Genomic DNA, 16,214 nt, shown 5'->3' with positions numbered 1-16,214 from the left:
ATAAGTTGCCCTCTTCACACTGCTTGGATTCTAACAACCAATATTGACACTGCACCATGTGACACCCTCTTCAGTCCACTCAGTCATCAAGTACCCATGCTCATCCACTTCCAGCACTACCTCACTCTGCATGGACACCCTCCTCACCATAGTCAGACTCTGACAGTCTGCACCAAGGTACATGGATGTTGTCCTGACCCTACTTGGGCTTCCAATAACCTATGCTGTGCCTATACCTAGTAACCTCCTTCATGGATACCTACCTCACTCAGCCAAAATGACTTTTAGACTAAATTCTTAAGAGGAGGAAGGGAAAACAAGCTAAATGGTTTTTAATTTGATCTATGCTGCTTTTTCATAGTTTCTATCATTTCCCTCGTTTCTTTTAGTTCACTTTGAAATGTCACATTGAGTTTCTATCTATTTTGAAGCCATATTTTTCCGGTATTCTTTCATTTTCTATCAGTATGGTATTCAGTTCACTTTTCTTACAACATTATTATGTGGTTCATTTGCAGTCTTTTTATGTCATGTGTGCTTAAATTGAACGTGTTTTTCTAGTACTTAAGGAGCTGCCTGTGTTGCGGATGGAGGTGGACCAGGGGAGCTTTCCTAGCTTCATCTCTTGAAGGTGCTGAAATGGAAGTAGCTAAAAATTTTTTCATCTCTATATAGCAACCTCCATAGTGATTTCCAAGATTTGCTACCTCTTGTCCCCTCCCCTACCAAGATTTGAACTTTCTCCTGTAACCTTAGTCTTTATACCCTGCTCAATTTCATTTCTACTGACAGTTCCTTTCTTCGTCAGGATGGAGCTCTATTTTTCTGGAAGTAATTTTAGTGGCACATTTCTATATTTCTGACATCCTCAAGGGCTTAGGCCACCCTAGTAGATCCGATGTTTTGTATGGCACTTTCCTTTTGCTATCCTAGTTGTTCTGCATTTTTTATAAGAGGATTTGTGGAGGTTCATAAACTACGCAGTTGCCTCCAATTTGTCCCAACTGAAAGACCACAGTCCTGCCTCAAAAGTCCTAAGCAAAGCTTTAAAATCAACCCAAGAGCACTAAGGCAGGCACCTGCAGCCTCCTGATGCACAGCCTCTTCCCAGTGCGTTCATGGTGTGCTTGCTGGGGGCTGTTTCCTCTGCCTGAGGGTGAGGGGGCAGGTTTCCCTGCCCCAGGGAATCTGCAATAGAACTACAGCTAAATGTACACCCAAATGGCTAAAAGAGTACAAATAATCTTTGTTTTTCCAGTTTTTCTTCATCACCATTAATGGCAGCATGCCAGCATAAATCAGGCAATCAGCACATAAGCGTTGAGTACTCACAAGGCACATTTTCGAACATTCAGCAGTTGTTTCACAGCCCAGTCCATAAAAAACATGAGGCCAAATAGTAAGCCCCAGACCATATAATGTCTCTAGACAGAGTCCCCTGAGACTGTGGAGCCAGCTGCCTGATATTCCAATCCAACCCTGACTTGCACAAAATTTGCAAACAGAACAACAGTTTTGTGATGTAGTTTTCTGACAATTTGTCACTAATGAACATATTTATACTGGATTTCTAGGATTTTATACACATTTATACAAAAGAAATCCTTTTTTCCTAAATTAATAATCCTCCACATTTATAGTTTCATACAATTGGTTTGTCTTCCTTTGATCAATTTTGCCAGTCTAGGTCCACCACCAAGCAAGGCCTCCTTGGCCTGGAAGAGTATTCTGGACCTGAATCTAGAACTAGTGCACTTGTTCAAGGTCTGGCCTCCCTCATTGTTTCCTCTCCTTCCCATTTGGTTTTCTCATAAAATGTAAAGAACAGAGATGTACTTCAATTGGACCAAGAAAATTAGTGGTGATGGGGTATTGTAACATGGGGCAATACGGGAGTCAGAATCTCATGGAAATCCAAGACAGAAAACATAATAAGACAGGCTCAGGAAGATTGGGTCTGGAGGTCCAGTCTGGATATGACGAAACTCTAGGGGCTTTGCCACAGTGGTCTGTGAATCTCACTTCAAGCTCAGCTACGAGTGTGTGACAGTCAGTCTCCATCTGTCTGTATCACTCAGTGTCTAGCTGCTACTCTTCCTGCTACCAGCAACCTTCTTCACCATCTACCTTGCATCTCTTCTCTAATTTGAAGCTTCCTCTTAGTTTCTAATTTGGACTTGCTTGGGACCATTCTAGGCACTAACCACAGAGCACAGTAATACCCCCATGAATCATCTCATTATTGGACCCTGCCAGCATCTCCATTCTATTCATATAAACTAATTAACCAACCCTGAATGGAAGAATCTATAGTATTTTCTACTTCTCAAGATGCTAAAGTACAACATTCATCCCAACATGATACAATTTGAGGGATATCCCAGCACACACACATTTCAAATATTTAAAATTAATTTGTGTATTAAAATGTTTTATTCTATTTATGCAAATATAATACAGTAGAAAGTAATAAGCAATCATAAGCCTGGATACCAGAAGGTATACTACTAAACCTAGGATAATATTATTGTGTGTATTTAATTACACAGTTAAAAAACAAATACAATAGTGTCTGTAGATTCTAACACATAGACAGGTTAACGTGATAAAAAAAAAATTTAACCTAAAGTGAGCGAATAATAATTTGGGGATTAATTTTTGTCATTTCACAGCTTATTATTTTTGTTAGAAAAACTACAGTGAAGATCTGAAGCTCTTATCTCTCCTTGACATTGTTTCAGGGCTGTGCCAATAGATGAAAAACACCCAGCTTTCTATCAATGAGTACACTGAATGCAAGGTAATATTTAAATCTTTTTGAGGACCATGTTGTAGAGTATGTCTCACATGCCAGGAGAGAGATTAATTGGCCAACACTCAGCCAAGTGTCCAAGCTGCTTTACTTGGCTTTGGCCATGAAAGCAAGACAAGATAATTAGAAACATAGTGACCTAGGGTTATGTGGTCAGGAGCAGCTGTGGTTCACACAGTTTCCCAAAAATGGTGGCAGGCACAAAGACTCTCAGGTCTGGTACACTGACTGTTCCTTTCACAGAAGTTAGACTTTTCTAATTTCACATTAACTTTCTCAAGCCCCTACTTAATACAAGCCCTTCCTACTGTCCACCAAATACCTCCTCCTCTCTCCTCCCAAATATTTCTCCTAAAATCTCCTGTGATTTCTTGTCCCTAATTCTATCCAGTCTGCTTTCTCCTGATCTTCCCTCAGAAGCTCTATGAGAAAAATTCTTCGCTCCCTTTTCAGAAAATTTACAACTCTGACATTCACCCAGGTTTAGCTTCAGAACTTAAGGACAAGCAAATATTGCCATTAGGTATGGGGTAGCAAAGACAGGTAAATCCAACCAGAAGACAGAGATGGGGTTGTTGTGGCCTATGGCTTTACACTTTCCTGTTACTGGAAGCACTGACACAGAAAAAACAGAGCTTCCATAGGTAGATCTGCTGGAACAGAGAAGAGAGTGGGGTCTAGGTTTTGAGAAAATGTGAGATGATGTTGCCATTGGTAGGAGAAGGCCAAAGATTACTGGGAGAGATGGTTTAAATTCTTAAGTAATTTCTTGATCGGACTCAGGTATATTTTGTTCCTCTTCTCTAACTGGCTTTGTAATATCTATATTATTGTTGCCGTCATTACACTTGTTTTTCCAATTACAGCAAACTGTTTCTCTCAGTAAGTCATGGAATACCTGAGTCATTCCCTCTTCACAAGCCTCACACGATAGTGTTGAATAACGATACATATATCTCCCTAAAGAGAAGAAGAAAAGCAAATGTGATCATCTTGCTTAATCGTACCATCTTCCTAGCGATGACTTCTCTCCAGACTCTCATCAGTTTTCTGTAGGCTGGAATGAGCCCCAAGGCTGTGTGTGTCTGCATCTCATCTATATCTCTCTAGACAGGACCAGGCAAAAGCCATCTACCTCCCATGCAGCCTCCACCCCATATCTGTGTATGGAGAATGTCACTTTCCCCACCCTTTCCTGTGATCCAAGTCTCCTCCCACACCTTGATTCCTGGGACTGTGGGCACCACTGGTAATATTTCATGTCTCTCTCTAACCCCCACTTACCTGTCTTGCGATCAGTAAAATAATAGTGATCTGTAGTACAAGCCCTCGGATATGACATTACATTAAACTTCCAGCAACTTTTCATGCCACTGACGCATTTGTATCCATTATAGACCTTACATTTATTGCAAAATCGAATGTCTAAAGGAAGAGAGAAAAACTTTAAAGTAGAGCTCTAGAGAAAGTGATTCTGCTTCAGAAGCCTGCCCCCACCTGTAAACATTTATACTGGGGTGGTGCAATCCTCACAAGAAAGAAGTTGACACACCTCCCAACTTCTGTCAGAGGTCCTTACTCCTTGAATGGGTGACAGTTATGACCCTTCGAGGAGTCAAGGATGCCCCCACTTCATCCAAGGCTGAGGGCAGAAAGAAAACACTACAGCCTTGAGTGAGAAGAGTGGAGTGTAGTCAGGGAGGGCAGAGAGACAATGTATAAAGAAATCAAGAATATCCCCTCTCATTGTGGCATTATTTATCCAAGAATGGCAAACCAACTACACCATACATTTCGATGTCAGGACTCTGTCTCCTGTGAAGAGAAGAACAAAAATTCTCCTTGAACCATTTTATAGCAGCCCCAAAATCAAGTTTAGAAACCCTCCCTTCCTCCCCAAATATTTTCTCCCCACCTATCATTGCCTCCCTCGCAAGTCCTTACCCTCATCCATGAAAAGCACTGTGAATATGCCCAGCAGAAGCAGCCAGAACATCCTGGGGCCCATTCTTGAGAAGGTCCCAGTGGGAGATTCCAGCTTTATTTATTCCCATCACCTGCCCTCAGGCATCTCACTAGAATCACAGAATCATAAATTTCAGATCAAACCAACTGAATCCTCTCTACAACGTTCCCAGGAGAGGGTACATCCTGTCTGTGTTTACATTCCTCTAGCTACTTAGAACTCAAGCCACACAGACACCCATTTAATCTTATTAGATCTCTCATAAGGTACGAATTAATGTTGGTGTAGAATCTCTCTCCCTAGTACCTCTTCACTTCGGTGGTATTTCTATTTGTTGGTCTACACAGAACATGTCTGACTCCACATCCACATGACGTCCTTTCAGATATAACAAAGCTGGGATCACCAAGTATCTGTGAGTGAGTTGCTCAGTCCCTTTCAGGTACCATAAGCGTCCCAGACACTTGCCTCAGCATGACCTCCAGTGGTACATCCCTCACAAAGTGAGTCACCAGAATCAGAGCTCAATACTCCAGATAGGGTCTGGCTGCCCAGTGTAGCATCCCTCTCTGAGGGATGGATGGGACAGCCCAGGAAAAACAGGTTAGGAGGTGAGGATGATCTCAGCTGCCCTCAATCTTTATTCATTAATTTTTTCGAGGAAGACAAAGACCATAAATGATTACGGTGGGACAGACTCACACTGGGTGTTATGGGGAAAAAGAAGAAGATATATTTGGATTAGTCACTAGAAAGTGTGCATGGAAGGGAAGTAGAGAGGGCTGGAAAGGAGTTTCCCACAGTTCCCTGCCTTGACCTTACTTTCTCCAGATGGTGCCATATATTTGTGCCATCCCTCTCTCCTCCACTAAGCAGTACCTTAACAGGAGGTTTCTCCTATATATGTCTATAGATATATAGATATATATATGTGTGCAAAACTGCCTGACCACATTACACATTGCCCCTTTCCTCTGATTTTTCTCCAGAGGACTTAACCGGATTTGTCATTCCATAGCTTTTCCTTATTTACGTTTATTTTGTCCCTCTCCTCTCACAAAAGCTCCAGGAGTGCAAGAGTTTCACGTGTTATGTTCACTGCTTTCTCCTCAGCACCTAGAATGATGCCTTGCACATATCAGATAATCAAAGATATCTGATGAAAAAAGAATAGCATGATTGGTGTGGTTACCCTGAGAGGCACAGGGGAATAGTGCCTCTCTACTGACAGCCCCTACTTGCAAGTTTACAGGAGGAAATTCCTGTCCTTAACCCTGCAGTCAGTAGTCACTTTGGAGAAGACAGGCAGTGGTAATGGCAGATTCCCCTGTCGTGGGGAGAGAGTGAACGTGGGGCCCATTTATCTGAGTGGACTCATTCCCAGAGCCGGACACATGCTACACCCAAGCATGATGCCTCACATAATCTTCACTAGGAGGGTACTTCCTACACACCTAGGATGGACCTAGGTGCTGAGTGCCCATAAACAAGTTACTGACCCTCTCTGTGCCTCTGTGACCTCATAGGTGAAAAGAGGACTATCAGAGGTATATCTGATAGAATTGTTAGGACTTAATAACACACACGGGTAATGGCAAAGGGGAGGGAACAGATATTAAGACCTTAGTTGGTGTCAAACATTCTTTGGGTTGTTACACACTTGATATCTTTGAATTCTCTGAACAACCTCATGGGTTAGAAATAATTGACCTCATCTTAAGTTTAAGACCAGGGGTGCTTAGAGTTGGAGCACGTTTCCCCAGGGAAAAGGGCACACATCTGTCTGAGCCAGTGGGCCATTATCTTTCCACGACACTCCGCTGTTTCCTTCTCTTTCAAGCTGGAGAAGGGTCACGGGGCTGGAGCTCTAGTCTGGGCTCTACCCTGACTCGCAGATGACAATGCAGAGAGAGGGAGAACGGGTAAGAAAAAGGCTGTCTCCGTTAAAAAAATAAAAATCTCCTCTGCCTGGCAGAGACAACATTCACCAGCAAACTCCCCCTGAAACTAGGGGTTCCCACAAGCCTGGCTGGGGTCTAAGTCTTACACGCCATTGTCAGGAAGTAATTCCCATAGGGACCACCTTGGTGAGTCTTGCATTTGGAACATGTGAGACAGGCAGCAATCCACGGAAATAAGTCCCAGAGGGTCTGAGCTAAGAGCACCAAGCTTATGCCTCCCAGCAAAGAACTCCTTGTTCTGCCTGGGAAGATGCTCCTGCACCATAACCTGGGCAACCAATGATTAAAATCTGGGCGTGAATCCCAAGCTCCATGCAACCCAAGTCTTTCTCCTAAGTTGTTCAGACAACTTAAACATTATTCTCAGAATAAAAGTAATGGAAATTCTGGAAATATACCAAACTCTTTAAGAAATAAATAAAATTCCCTTTGTGCCCCAGAATCTGAAAAAAAACAATGTGAATATATTGCCATATGTCCATACAATATTATTTCTGTACATATATCACATGTTCATGTTAATAAATGCAATCATGGTTGACGTGATATATGTGATATTCTGATTTTTTATTGTGAAATTTGCGCCCTTATCACTGTACCTCACTGTCCCTCCTAGAATGTGAGGCCCAGAATTGTCAGGAGATTCAGGAGCAGCTCCCCTGGTAAACCCTTTTAAAAAGGCTAACACTGAGCCCACCTTTGACTCAGGCAGAAGCCTCAGCTAACTGCTTAGCCTTTCAATACTTCTCACCCAAGGATCTTAGTGGGGGCCACAGACAGGACTTGGACACCTGGACCACCTCTCCCTCATATAGAGGAGGATGTACTGGCCACCTCTTTCCTCCCCACCTCCATATCTGAGCCCTCAGAAAGCTTCCTAGCCCTGCCCTGGGGCCTCTCCTGGGGCCCAGAGACTGCACTTCCTCCCCCACCTCTGGCTTCTATCCAAGGCCTTTCCACTCCTTGCTGCTCTTTCCTCCTCAGGGGATTGGAGGACATGCTGTTCTGTCCTGTCCTGCTCCCGCCCTGCCCAGAAGCACAGCCTCTACCCATCCCCTATCTCTACAGAATGAGAGCAAGGTGAGGGATTTGAGGCCAAATTAGTCTCCTTTGTAGTCGGCCCAAAGTTGTGTTTACTTTGTCCCTGCAGGAGGACAGAGCAAGGGCATGTGATGCAGGACAAAATAAAATAAAAACAAAAATCCCCCCAGAGAAGTTTCCCGCATTCGGCGCTATCCTCCTCAACCACTTCTGCCAACCTCAAACACGCACTACCCAGACCCTGCTCAGCAGCAAGGAGACGCAAGAGTGGCATCATCTGGTCCTAGGTGAGTCGGTGAGAAGACGGAGACTTACTTTATTACAGGGCTCCTGTAGAGCCTCCATACAGGCAGGGGAAAGGAGTGTGATGGGAGTACTGTCCCATTTCTTCTCCATGACGGTTTCTTCTCCATGACATCTAACCTGCCTCACTCCCAGGCCTACAGGGGAAATGGGACCAGGCCAACTAGTTCTTCTGACACTTAGACCTGCTTCAGATCCAAGCTCCATCTAGCAGCCTGGATCAACCCCAGAACATCGCCCTGTGTGCCTAGGTCTCACCCCAGAAACCCTTGACCGCCCCCTCCTCCTCCATGCCCAACCCAAATCAGCCTCTGACCTAGCCTCATTACCCTCCTTTAACTGCCCTCCAAACTTTCTAGCTTTGGACAGCCTTGAAGGTACTGTTTTACAAATGAGTAAAATAAAGGAGTTGAGCATAGAAGAAGTACAGCCCAATGTCTTTATTGTATGCATAAGAAACAGGACTGAATTAAAATTTCACCACAATGTAAAGGCAGAGGGAGATTTTGATCCATGTCCTCTCAGTTATCAGGTGAGGGCTCATGTCTGACAAGTGAGAGAGGCAAAGAATATGAATTTGGTGTCAAATATGGATTCCGTGTCATCTCTTTTCCTTGGTTCAACTCCTACCACACGTCCGGCTTACGAGCTTAACTCATTTAACGTAGTGGAAAAGGGGATCAGCTGTGGGAAGGCCAGGAATAATAACAACTAACTTCTTCACAAGGACTCCTCCTAAAGGCTTCTCCTTGACCTCCTCTCCTGAGGCTGTTACTAGAATGAGTCACCAGGATCTCAGTCTTTAAGAGGAAGAGGGCTTTGCCTGGAGGCCATTCCCTGAAGTCCCTTTTCATCACCCCAGCTACTGCCTTCCAGTCCTCTGATAGTAGCCCACCACATTTAGGAGTGATGAGTACAGGATGGGAGGCTCCTGCAAGCCACCACCAAACAGCAGTTCTCAACCAATTCCCGTGACTGCTGTCACAGGACATGCTCATCACATGCCCTTCCTACCATGGGCTGCTGGGAAATTGGCAAGTCAGGCTGGAGAAGAGGGACTGGAGGTTATACTGCCCCCCAGCTGTAACTTCTGCTTGTTCTTCCCTACCCAAGAAAACCCACGTGTAACACCCATGAGAGTGATAACATTAACCATAGGTACACATGAATTTGTTATAAAGTTATACTGGGAAAAGGTGGACCCACCACTGTGCAACATAACTCTAGGGAATTCATTATTTCTATTTCCCCCAAGGAAAAGTTAACTGAATGCTCTCTCATCTGTGCTCCCCAAAGCACAAGGATATAACAGAAGTAAGTTAACTGAAGATTTTGGTGTTTGAGAGTCTCAGGAACCACATAGACCCCCTAGCCAGAGTAGGTGTCACATGTTTCAGCCAGCAAAGACTACTCTCAGAGGTCACCTGTCCAAAGAGAGCCATGGGCCAGGGGCTGCATTGAGGCTCTGGCATGATCAGGAGAAGAACCTGGCAGTGGGGGTGGCTGCAGGAGTGGCCTGCTAAATGTTAACTGTCACTAAGGCTTAGATTTGTCTTATGTGTTCAAGTGGGCAGGAAGATCAAGAACAGTTGCTTCTAGAATGGCCTTTGAAGTCAGGGACTCCAGTTCAGAACAGACTGGTTTCTCTGAGTGAGCAGCAAGAAAATTAACTGAGCTCTGATTCACTGAAATAAGGTGAGATCTGGAGCTCTTCAACCCAGAGTAACCAAAGAATGAAGAAATATCCAAAGGTTTGAGCAGATTCCTAAAAGAAACTCAACTGAAGTATTCTGGGGATGCTCTCCTTGTATCTCACCCCCCATCTCCAAAATTCCCTTCTCGTCAGGATTTTCTGGGAATCTCAGAATGTCTGGGAATCTCAGGTGCCAAACTCCTAGCCACAAGTAGTTTTCTTCTAGGAGAAGGCATAAAGGGGCTGGTTCAGGATTATTAGAAATGACTCTATTCTCAGACCAAGCCCAGAGTTGGGAACAGTTTCCAGAATTTTGAATGCTGACTCAATTCTACCTCTCCTCTTTTGTTTTCCCAAAGAGCTGACCTTGAGTTCTCTCATATCTCCCTACCTTGGAAAAGACGAAAATTCAACTCCAGCTCTTCCCACAATAAGTGATTGAAACAGAGCATCAAAGTCAGAGGACGACTGATCACAAAGGGGCACAATTCTTAAATGCTGTGGTTATGGCATCTGTAATAGCACCCTCTGTCCTGTTCACTCTCCTGGCTCCTCACTTAGTGATACTATTGCAACCTCTGCTTTGTCTCCCTGTGTGTACTTTCCTGACCTTTCTTCCTTGACAGGGCCTTTTCTCTCTAATGAATAATATGCCTCTTATCACTGAAACCATGGTGCAGCAAGGGTGAGCTTAATGCTGGTTTCTTCTCCTCTGCTTACCTGGCAGCCAAAGGAGAGGACTTCTGGGCCACAAATTGTCCCTATTATTACAGACAACATGTTCTACCCTAGGTCATAAGGCTACTTAAGATTCAAAACAGTTCACTCTTTGTACAGCCAAGTTCTATAAATTTAAAGCAGCTGTCTTGGAAGGTTTTGGTTGCATAAGAAAGGTGGGATGGTTTGATAACCATTGTGTTTTTGAGTCATGAATTTTTACGTACCTGGAAGAGTAGTTCCCACACCTACCTTTCTGATTTGTGATGTGAGAATGATGAACCACCTTGCTGCCTCCCTTCTTTCAAAGAGAATAGTAAAGAATATCCAGACTTAAAATGGGGTTCAAAAAACAATAGTTTCAGAATTTCAGGCAGGTCTTTGTGCAGTCATTGGTTGGCAGTCAAGCACCAGAGACTCTGTTCCTTGAAAAAGATAGGATCCATGGCCCCATTTTTCTGTACATCTGAGGCCACTGAACATGGTTTGGAAGGAGAATTAAAAAAGTAGGGCCTTCTGTCATTCTGCATTATAAGGTGAAAGGCTGTTCTTATGGTTGGCATAAGTTTGTGCAGATGATATTTAGAGAAATGTTTCCCTTCCTAATTATCATCTAAACTGACTGTATTGTCTCTGAGAATCAATTTTTTTGGAGAGTGGTAAGCTTGTGTACGTGTGTGCAAGAGTGTGTGTGTGTGTGTGTGTGTGTGTATGTATGCAGGTGCATGCATACCATTATTTTCCTGCTGAGTGACCAGGAAGGTTGAGTAGGGTATACACACCTCATGCTGATGAGTGATCTTAAAGGAGGGGACTTGGCCCAGCAACACCATCCAGGACTGCTTTGGTGGGTACAAAGACCCAAACCCCTTTTGAATGGCATGCCAGTGGTGAAGACCTTTGGACCACAGATTGTCCCTATTGTTCTCCTCTAGGTTACAGAGGATTTCTTCCTTAAATACAATCTCTATGCCTGCCTGAATAATTCACCTTGGGGGAAATAGTCTGTAGATTGTTATATGTCAGAATATACACTAGTGGGGAGAAAGTGGGCCTGTTCCTGATAGCAGGAAGTAGGGCATCTGAGGGTACCTTTTCTAAAGGAGGGTGGCCATTTATACTATGGAGGATTCAAGAAAGAGGCATGAACTTGAAGACTGATAACCATAGTCAGGAACTGGGTTGCACCCATGAGGGCACCGCCTGTCATGAGTTTTCTTCTGTTTTTGTGTTTATGTTCCTTGAACCATGGGAATAGGCATATTTTGTGTATAGTCTAAAATTTTTATTTCTCTTATTAAATGAATCATTCTCAAACATCGTAAACATCCAAAACCTTTATTGTGGTATTACTAGGAAAAAACGAATGGGGCAGTTGAATTGTGGCCCTCTCACTTTTCTTCCTCCACTGAGCCCTGAACACGACAGCAGCATCTTATCAGTTGAGCATTGTGCTTCAGACCGCCTGGCTTCAAATCCCAGATCTGCCTCTTACTAATGATGCAATCACGCCCAAGTTGGTTAACTTCTCTGTGCCTTCCTCTCCCGATTAAGAAAAAGAATTATACTAATTATAGTACATAGAGTAATAATTAAGTTAATTTTAAAAAATAATTATACAAACCTCACAGGGATTTTGTGACAATGAAATGTGATGATGCATGTAAACAGCGTAGAATAGTGTCTACTACAAGAAAACGTTCATTAGATGCTTATGAGTACAATTAGTATATTGAAAGCCATAGCCGAAGAATTCCAGGAAGTACCTAAGATCAAACTGAACAAGGCTTCTGATGGAGCTAAAACTAACAGGGAGCATCAATTACTGCATTTAACTGGCATAGAAGTGAATATAATACAAATCCCCTTTACTCTCAAATAAACTTGCAAGAGAAGCCCTCTAAAGGGGAGTTTCTAAGAAGCACAGACAGAGCCTGGAGAGGAGTTGTTTGAATTGCTCCTGGATCAAGCCACTGAAGTGTTGAGGGTGTTCAGCCAGGTAGAGGGGCAGCCAAGAGTTACAGAGAGTCTCTGAGACCTGGATTAGACACTGTCTGTGATTTCAAAGCAGTTGATGACAACCCCTTAATAGCCCTGGGATCATATTTAGCCTTATAGATAGTAGCAGAGATTAACATGTTCAATTTCTGCCCACCTATCAAAAAGAGAAAAAAAATGCTCTGCCTAGTTATTGAGGTTAGAGAAATGGATACACAGGCAGAGGAAAGGGGGGGTCGCACAACACAACACTGGAGAAGGAGACGGCTGATGATTTTCACAGTAAAACATCATTATGGAAATTTAGATTTCCGAAGAAGAGCTCTGATAATTTCTCACTGTTAAGAAACATTACATCGGCATGGAGGATAATATATAAGGCTTGGAGTTGACATCCTAGACTTAAGCTTGGCTTTCTTAACAGGGGCTGAGGTAGAGAGATATGGCCTAGTAACCAAGGTCCTGCCTGCACACAGGTCCTGAGGCTTCTGAGACAGGGGAAAAGTATAAAAAAGAATAAAATTTATTTTACTTTTTACTTGTGGCTCCTGCAGCAGCCAACTTTATGGTCCAGGGGTGAACTGCGATTTGTTTCACAAGGAGAGTAAAACAAAGTTGGGAGATAATATTGAAAGATTGACATTCAAAATCAGATTACGGAGAAGACAATAGCCTTGGAAGCCAGATAACTGTTTTGGAAAAAAAAAGAAAAGGGATTTGCCAACTTTTTAGCTTATCCTTTAACAAGTCAACAACTAAAGCTGGGGAACTCAGAGAAAATTCCTTCATGGTTTAGAGTGAACGCCCCACAAGCCTATGATGTCCAGGCCGACTCTATTGTAGAAAGATGTGTAGGATTCAGAGGAAGGAAAAAATAAGTGCCCTCCACTATTCTAGCTCGAGGAGAAAGTTGAGGGGGGCAGGGGACAGAACAAACATCTCATTTGCCCCTGTTGGGCTCTAGGAGTGGGAATTTGACAGCTTGGCAGAGCGAAATCTTGCCCTATTCCCTGACTGGGACTTTGGAACGAGGTCCCCTCACACACTGCCCTCTCTCAATCTGAGGCAGAGGCTTCTCGTGGTGACCATGCTGGTAAAGCATAGGCAGCAAAAGGAGACCCAAAGAATAGCTTTCCTAAGCCACCTTTGTGCATGTACGGGTGGACACTGAGTTGAAAGCCAGTGGATCTGCCTTAGGGCTTGCTGTGGTGTGCCAAAGGGCTCCAAAGGCACGGATTGGGGTGGCATTTGCAGGAGAGATGGGAGAGAACTGCTGAGCCAATGGGCTGAATGAAGGACCTAGCCAGCCGGGGCGAAGATGAGGTCCATTCAGCAAAGGAAAATGGCCCATGTTTCCTGGGAGTATCGCCTGAGGCAAAAATAAAACCCGGACCACAAGTTCGCCAGGAACAGAGTGAGAGCACCACAAATGCAGTGTGGTCTGCATGTGGGGAATTAGCATGGGACAAACCTGGGGGTTCCTTGACTAATAAAGGTGAAGTCCCAAGCACTCTTTTTTTGAGTTTAGTGATGGAAGACAGAGGTCAACAGTGTTTACACATTTTGCTACCAGATGTGCTTTGTTAGGCCTGCATGGCACAGTAATTTTTTAAAAATTATGCAACATTAAATACCAGAAGAACTCACATAAATATCCAGATTTGTGGATATTTTTAAATCCACATTAAAAAATATTTTGCGGTATTTTTAATCATCGAAGGATTTGTCAATACTGAACCTGAACTACTGCATGGCTGAGATCACCGGAGCTCGACACTGTCATCCTTTCTGACGGTCGAGGGTCATCCAGCTTCACACAGCCTCTACTGCTCCATATTTTCTCCCAGACACAACCAACTAACTTAATTCGCATTATATCTTGGCATTTGAGTTTGAGGCCCTGATCTAAGCGATTGTATTAAACACGTACAGCAGAAAGGAGCAAAATGAGGGTGGAGGACACAAGAGCTAGTTTTTAAGGCAAACTTCCTAGCTTCAACTCCAACTCCTCACTTAACAGCTGTGTGGCCTCTGTGCCCCAAGTTCTTCATCAATAAAATAGAGAGAATAATAGTATTGTAGGACTGCGATAAGAATTAAATAAGATAATATACATCTGAAGAGCTTGGTACAGAGCCTGGAACATCAGAAATTCTCCAGAGATGTTAGCTGTTCTTAATGACATTATTTCCATACTCACTTCTACACACACATAACCTGAATACATTTGATTGCCTTCTTTCTTTTCCCTCTCACTTGTAATACCTTGGCGATGGTGCTATAGCCCCCAGACACACTAAGATTTCAGTATTTTGTGGCAAGAACCAAAGGCAGAAACCCGGCCCTATTGCCTGCCTCAGGATTTTAGCCAAGGCCCCGAGAAACTCTGCTGGAACAACAGGTGTTCCAGATCCAAGACTCAACCCAAACCTAAGTACCATAGCCTTTCCTTCTTTTCCTAGATGACAACCTACTTCCTTAACAAAATACTACATGTCTTGAATTGTGAGTTTATAAGCTGTCTTTCAGATCCCACTGAAAAACCTGGTCAATACCCACCAATGTGCATACATGTAACTCTGATTACATCCAATCTCATACAGCAAGTCACTTCCAGGATGTCAGTAACTTTCCTCGTACAAGGTGCCAGCCTGTATTCCATCACAGCATTTGGCTGGCAGTTTTGCAATCAATGTGTGAATATTAATTAGGATTCTATTGTTGCCAAGTATCAGTAATAGGAATCAAACTAGCTTAAACAAAAGGGGGGATTTATTCTAAGGAAACTCTGGTGTCTCACAGTACACAAGTAGAGAAACATAGGGACAAACTTTAATACAAACACCCAAACATCCCCTATCTTCTCTCCCCCTTTTCATGAATATACATTTTTCTTTTCTCTGGCTTTAGATGAGCTTTCCATGCAACTTCATCTGCTTTTTGGAAAATGGCCACTATCAAGAACTCCTGCTTATATCTCCTTAGCCCTAGAAAGCAGCCAGCCCACTCTGGAATCCAGTGCCATTTTGAATTCCTTGGCAAGGACACTGAACAACTCAGCTCAAGTCAGTTGCTCACTCTGTACAGCTCTGCTGGGCCCCAGAGTGTCTCTATCCTTCCCTCCTCCTCCCCAACTCCAGCACAGGAGATTCCTGCCCATGGCCACTGCTGTTAGGCACTGCAGGTGCTATTTCCGGCCATGGCTGTCTATGACGCACCAGTGGATACTGAGGTGTCCCTCACAGCTCTGCCCAATATAGCTGTGCTCCAATGGTGTTTCTCCTGGGTCCTCCGACTGTCAAACTTCATCTATAATCTGTAGTGGAAATCCTTTTGTGCACACCTTGGTAAAATATGTGTCTTTTTGCACAAGTATTTTCTCCCAGGACGTTGCAAGATCATACTAGTTCAGAAGAAGTGTGGAATCCTCATCTGTTCTCCCTCCCTGGAGGAAAGACTATGAAGAACTGCACTGATTTTGAAAAAGCAAGACTCATAGGGAGCTGTTGGTGACTAACAAGTACTGTCATTTGATGTTGGATAGTCTAGACTTTGGTAAAATTTTGTTTTTACCAAACATCACAGCCTGGCCTCAACTATGAAGGAAAAACCAAAAGAACAGTGTTTCTCAAAGTGTCCCCAACCACACAGATTGTTTTAAAAAATTAAAATTCCTGGACCCTGAGTAGTATGTCCATGATCTGTGGGATGGTGCTTGAGGTC

The sequence above is a fragment of the Diceros bicornis genome, chromosome 7 (genome assembly GCF_020826845.1).
Source record: "Diceros bicornis minor isolate mBicDic1 chromosome 7, mDicBic1.mat.cur, whole genome shotgun sequence".
Lineage (NCBI taxonomy): Eukaryota > Metazoa > Chordata > Mammalia > Perissodactyla > Rhinocerotidae > Diceros > Diceros bicornis.
Note: the sequence above shows the minus strand (reverse complement) of the source record.